The 5,000-nt window shown below is 45.1% G+C and overlaps 10 non-coding genes across 10 annotated transcripts in view; 5 read left to right on the top strand and 5 right to left on the bottom strand.

Moving 5' to 3' along the window:
* Positions 1-9, top strand: part of TRNAG-GCC (transfer RNA glycine (anticodon GCC)) — a 71-nt gene extending 62 nt beyond the window's left edge. Inside the window, exon 1 of the tRNA in view lies at positions 1-9. This exon is cut by the window's left edge and continues 62 nt beyond it. This is a non-coding gene — a tRNA (tRNA-Gly).
* A 613-nt stretch (positions 10-622) lies between these two features.
* Positions 623-695, bottom strand: TRNAK-CUU (transfer RNA lysine (anticodon CUU)). Its single transcript has one exon. It is a non-coding gene; the product is annotated as a tRNA-Lys (tRNA).
* A 129-nt stretch (positions 696-824) lies between these two features.
* Positions 825-895, top strand: TRNAG-GCC (transfer RNA glycine (anticodon GCC)). The gene has a single exon. It is a non-coding gene; the product is annotated as a tRNA-Gly (tRNA).
* Positions 896-1,507: 612 nt separating this feature from the next.
* On the bottom strand, positions 1,508-1,580 carry TRNAK-CUU (transfer RNA lysine (anticodon CUU)). Its single transcript has one exon. It is a non-coding gene; the product is annotated as a tRNA-Lys (tRNA).
* A 126-nt stretch (positions 1,581-1,706) lies between these two features.
* On the top strand, positions 1,707-1,777 carry TRNAG-GCC (transfer RNA glycine (anticodon GCC)). The gene has a single exon. It is a non-coding gene; the product is annotated as a tRNA-Gly (tRNA).
* A 613-nt stretch (positions 1,778-2,390) lies between these two features.
* TRNAK-CUU (transfer RNA lysine (anticodon CUU)) lies at positions 2,391-2,463 on the bottom strand. The gene has a single exon. It is a non-coding gene; the product is annotated as a tRNA-Lys (tRNA).
* A 126-nt stretch (positions 2,464-2,589) lies between these two features.
* On the top strand, positions 2,590-2,660 carry TRNAG-GCC (transfer RNA glycine (anticodon GCC)). The gene has a single exon. It is a non-coding gene; the product is annotated as a tRNA-Gly (tRNA).
* Positions 2,661-3,272: 612 nt separating this feature from the next.
* Positions 3,273-3,345, bottom strand: TRNAK-CUU (transfer RNA lysine (anticodon CUU)). The gene has a single exon. It is a non-coding gene; the product is annotated as a tRNA-Lys (tRNA).
* A 156-nt stretch (positions 3,346-3,501) lies between these two features.
* On the top strand, positions 3,502-3,572 carry TRNAG-GCC (transfer RNA glycine (anticodon GCC)). The gene has a single exon. It is a non-coding gene; the product is annotated as a tRNA-Gly (tRNA).
* Positions 3,573-4,184: 612 nt separating this feature from the next.
* TRNAK-CUU (transfer RNA lysine (anticodon CUU)) lies at positions 4,185-4,257 on the bottom strand. The gene has a single exon. It is a non-coding gene; the product is annotated as a tRNA-Lys (tRNA).
* Between the last annotated feature and the right edge of the window lie 743 nt (positions 4,258-5,000).

Below are 5,000 nucleotides of genomic sequence, written 5' to 3'. Positions count from 1 at the left end.
GCCAATGCAGCGCTGTTCTTTAAGTCCTTCAGCTCCCATTCCAAACCATGTCTTAGTCTTTATTTAAGGCTAGGACTACAGGGAGACGTTTTGTAGAGCTACTGATGAATTTCTACTATAGAGATAAAAAAGGACCCCAGGAGATTGAATAAAGTCCAGGGTTTTACTTTGGACTGCAGCTGAATAGTGAGAATCAATCAGTAGCATTCTTTGATTCCATCCTCTTTATCCTTCAAAATGATTTTCCTCAAAGTTGGATCGCTGAGTTTGAGTTTTTTTCGGTATTAGTTTTTTTTCAAGGAGGTAATCTGTGGGCTCTTTGGTGGGTTAATAGAGGTAAGCACAGCCAGAAAAGAAAGAAGCACTCTACCAGATTGAATACAGCTCAGTAATTTCCTTTGGACTGCAGCTGAATAGTGAGAAAAAAATCACTAGCCATCCGAATCTTCTAAGTGTAGAAGTGGCCTTATTTGCTTCTGATCATCTTTATCCTTTCCAACATTTTTCTTTGCTTCAGTTGCATTGAGGCATTTGGTTTTATTTATTTCAGGGAGGGTATCTGTGAGCTGTTTGGTGGGGTGATGCAGGTAAGCACAGCCAGAAACGAAAAGTTACCAGTCATCGCCCAACGTGGGGCTCGAACCCACGACCCTGAGATTAAGAGTCTCATGCTCTACCGACTGAGCTAGCCGGGCAACTGCTTGACTGTAGAGCTTGCTCCGCCAGAGTGGGACATGGTATCTGTGGGCAGGAGGCCGTGGTGAGGCCTGGGTGCCAGCAGCAGCAGCAGCAGTCGGTTGCCAAAAACTAAATGTCATGGCAGAGCATTGGTGGTTCAGTGGTAGAATTCTCGCCTGCCACGCGGGAGGCCCGGGTTCGATTCCCGGCCAATGCAGCGCTGTTCTTTTAGTCCTTCAGCTCCCATTCCAAACCATGTCTTAGTCTTTATTTAAGGCTAGGACTACAGGGAGACGTTTTGTAGAGCTACTGATGAATTTCTACTATAGAGATAAATAAGAACCCCAGGAGATTGAATAAAGTCCAGGGTTTTACTTTGGACTGCAGCTCAATAGTGAGAATCAATCAGTAGCATTCTTTGATTCCATCCTCTTTATCCTTCAAAATGATTTTCCTCAAAGTTGGATCGCTGAGTTTGAGTTTTTTTCGGTATTAGTTTTTTTTCAAGGAGGTAATCTGTGGGCTCTTTGGTGGGTTAATAGAGGTAAGCACAGCCAGAAAAGAAAGAAGCACTCTACCAGATTGAATACAGCTCAGTAATTTCCTTTGGACTGCAGCTGAATAGTGAGATAAAATCAGTAGCCTTCCGAATAGTCTAAGTGTAGAAGTGGCCTTATTTGCTTCTGATCATCTTTATCCTTTCCAACATTTTTCTTTGCTTCAGTTGCATTGAGGCATTTGGTTTTATTTATTTCAGGGAGGGTATCTGTGAGCTGTTTGGTGGGGTGATGCAGGTAAGCACAGCCAGAAACGAAAAGTTACCAGTCATCGCCCAACGTGGGGCTCAAACCCACGACCCTGAGATTAAGAGTCTCATGCTCTACCGACTGAGCTAGCCGGGCAACTGCTTGACTGTAGAGCTTGCCCCGCCAGAGTGGGACATGGTATCTGTGGGCAGGAGGCCGTGGTGAGGCCTGGGTGCCAGCAGCAGCAGCAGTCGGTTGCCAAAAACTAAATGTCATGGCAGAGCATTGGTGGTTCAGTGGTAGAATTCTCGCCTGCCACGCGGGAGGCCCGGGTTCGATTCCCGGCCAATGCAGCGCTGTTCTTTTAGTCCTTCAGCTCCCATTCCAAACCATGTCTTAGTCTTTATTTAAGGCTAGGACTACAGGGAGACGTTTTGTAGAGCTACTGATGAATTTCTACTATAGAGATAAAAAAGGACCCCAGGAGATTGAATAAAGTCCAGGGTTTTACTTTGGACTGCAGCTGAATAGTGAGAATCAATCAGTAGCATTCTTTGATTCCATCCTCTTTATCCTTCAAAATGATTTTCCTCAAAGTTGGATCGCTGAGTTTGAGTTTTTTTCGGTATTAGTTTTTTTTCAAGGAGGTAATCTGTGGGCTCTTTGGTGGGTTAATAGAGGTAAGCACAGCCAGAAAAGAAAGAAGCACTCTACCAGATTGAATACAGCTCAGTAATTTCCTTTGGACTGCAGCTGAATAGTGAGAAAAAAATCACTAGCCTTCCGAATCTTCTAAGTGTAGAAGTGGCCTTATTTGCTTCTGATCATCTTTATCCTTTCCAACATTTTTCTTTGCTTCAGTTGCATTGAGGCATTTGGTTTTATTTATTTCAGGGAGGGTATCTGTGAGCTGTTTGGTGGGGTGATGCAGGTAAGCACAGCCAGAAACGAAAAGTTACCAGTCATCGCCCAACGTGGGGCTCGAACCCACGACCCTGAGATTAAGAGTCTCATGCTCTACCGACTGAGCTAGCCGGGCAACTGCTTGACTGAGGAGCTTGCTCCGCCAGAGTGGGACATGGTATCTGTGGGCAGGAGGCCGTGGTGAGGCCTGGGTGCCTGCAGCAGCAGCAGTCGGTTGCCAAAAACTAAATGTCATGGCAGAGCATTGGTGGTTCAGTGGTAGAATTCTCGCCTGCCACGCGGGAGGCCCGGGTTCGATTCCCGGCCAATGCAGCGCTGTTCTTTTAGTCCCTCAGCTTCCATTCCAAACCATGTCTTAGTCTTTATTTAAGGCTAGGACTACAGGGAGACGTTTTGTAGAGCTACTGATGAATTTCTACTATAGAGATAAAAAAGGACCCCAGGAGATTGAATAAAGTCCAGGGTTTTACTTTGGACTGCAGCTGAATAGTGAGAATCAATCAGTAGCATTCTTTGATTCCATCCTCTTTATCCTTCAAAATGATTTTCCTTAAAGTTGGATCGCTGAGTTTGAGTTTTTTTCGGTATTAGTTTTTTTTCAAGGAGGTAATCTGTGGGCTCTTTGGTGGGTTAATAGAGGTAAGCACAGCCAGAAAAGAAAGAAGCACTCTACCAGATTGAATACAGCTCAGTAATTTCCTTTGGACTGCAGCTGAATAGTGAGAAAAAATCAGTAGCCTTCCAAATAGTCTAAGTGTAGAAGTGGCCTTATTTGCTTCTGATCATCTTTATCCTTTCCAACATTTTTCTTTGCTTCAGTTGCATTGAGGCATTTGGTTTTATTTATTTCAGGGAGGGTATCTGTGAGCTGTTTGGTGGGGTGATGCAGGTAAGCACAGCCAGAAACGAAAAGTTACCAGTCATCGCCCAACGTGGGGCTCGAACCCACGACCCTGAGATTAAGAGTCTCATGCTCTACCGACTGAGCTAGCCGGGCAACTACTTGACTGGAGAGCTTGCTCCGCCAAAGTGGGACATGGTATCTGTGGGCAGGAGGCCGTGGTGAGGCCTGGGTGCCAGCAGCAGCAGCAGCAGCAACAGCAGCAGCAGCAGCAGCAGCAGTCGGTTGCCAAAAACTAAATGTCATGGCAGAGCATTGGTGGTTCAGTGGTAGAATTCTCGCCTGCCACGCGGGAGGCCCGGGTTCGATTCCCGGCCAATGCAGCGCTGTTCTTTTAGTCCTTCAGCTTCCATTCCAAACCATGTCTTAGTCTTTATTTAAGGCTAGGACTACAGGGAGACGTTTTGTAGAGCTACTGATGAATTTCTACTATAGAGATAAAAAAGGACCCCAGGAGATTGAATAAAGTCCAGGGTTTTACTTTGGACTGCAGCTGAATAGTGAGAATCAATCAGTAGCATTCTTTGATTCCATCCTCTTTATCCTTCAAAATGATTTTCCTCAAAGTTGGATCGCTGAGTTTGAGTTTTTTTCGGTATTAGTTTTTTTTCAAGGAGGTAATCTGTGGGCTCTTTGGTGGGTTAATAGAGGTAAGCACAGCCAGAAAAGAAAGAAGCACTCTACCAGATTGAATACAGCTCTGTAATTTCCTTTGGACTGCAGCTGAATAGTGAGAAAAAATCACTAGCCTTCTGAATGGTCTAAGTGTAGAAGTGTCCTTCTTTGCTTCTGCTCATCTTTATCCTTTCCAACATTTTTCTTTGCTTCAGTTGCATTGAGGCATTTGGTTTTATTTATTTCAGGGAGGGTATCTGTGAGCTGTATGGTGGGGTGATGCAGGTAAGCACAGCCAGAAACGAAAAGCTACCAGTCATCGCCCAACGTGGGGCTCGAACCCACGACCCTGAGATTAAGAGTCTCATGCTCTACCGACTGAGCTAGCCGGGCAACTGCTTGACTGGAGAGCTTGCTCCGCCAGAGTGGGACATGGTATCTGTGGGCAGGAGGCCGTGGTGAGGCCTGGGTGCCAGCAGCAGCAGCAGCAGTCGGTTGCCAAAAACTAAATGTCAGTGGTAGAATTCTCACCTGCCATGCGGGAGGCCCGGGTTCGATTCCCGGCCAATGCAACGCTGTTCTTTCAGTCCTTCAGCTCCCATTCCAAACCATGTCTTAGTCTTTATTTAAGGCTAGGACTACAGGGAGACGTTTTGTAGAGCTACTGATGAATTTCTACTATAGAGATAAAAAAGGACCCCAGGAGATTGAATAAAGTCCAGGGTTTTACTTTGGACTGCAGCTGAATAGTGAGAATCAATCAGTAGCATTCTTTGATTCCATCCTCTTTATCCTTCAAAATGATTTTCCTCAAAGTTGGATCGCTGAGTTTGAGTTTTTTTCGGTATTAGTTTTTTTTCAAGGAGGTAATCTGTGGGCTCTTTGGTGGGTTAATAGAGGTAAGCACAGCCAGAAAAGAAAGAAGCACTCTACCAGATTGAATACAGCTCAGTAATTTCCTTTGGACTGCAGCTGAATAGTGAGATAAAATCAGTAGCCTTCCAAATGGTCTAAGTGTAGAAGTGGCCTTATTTGCTTCTGATCATCTTTATCCTTTCCAACATTTTTCTTTGCTTCAGTTGCATTGAGGCATTTGGTTTTATTTATTTCAGGGAGGGTATCTGTGAGCTGTTTGG

This window comes from Hyla sarda, chromosome 1 (assembly GCF_029499605.1).
Source record: "Hyla sarda isolate aHylSar1 chromosome 1, aHylSar1.hap1, whole genome shotgun sequence".
NCBI classification, from domain to species: Eukaryota; Metazoa; Chordata; class Amphibia; order Anura; family Hylidae; genus Hyla; species Hyla sarda.
Note: the sequence above shows the minus strand (reverse complement) of the source record. Positions and strands in the feature narration are given on the sequence as shown.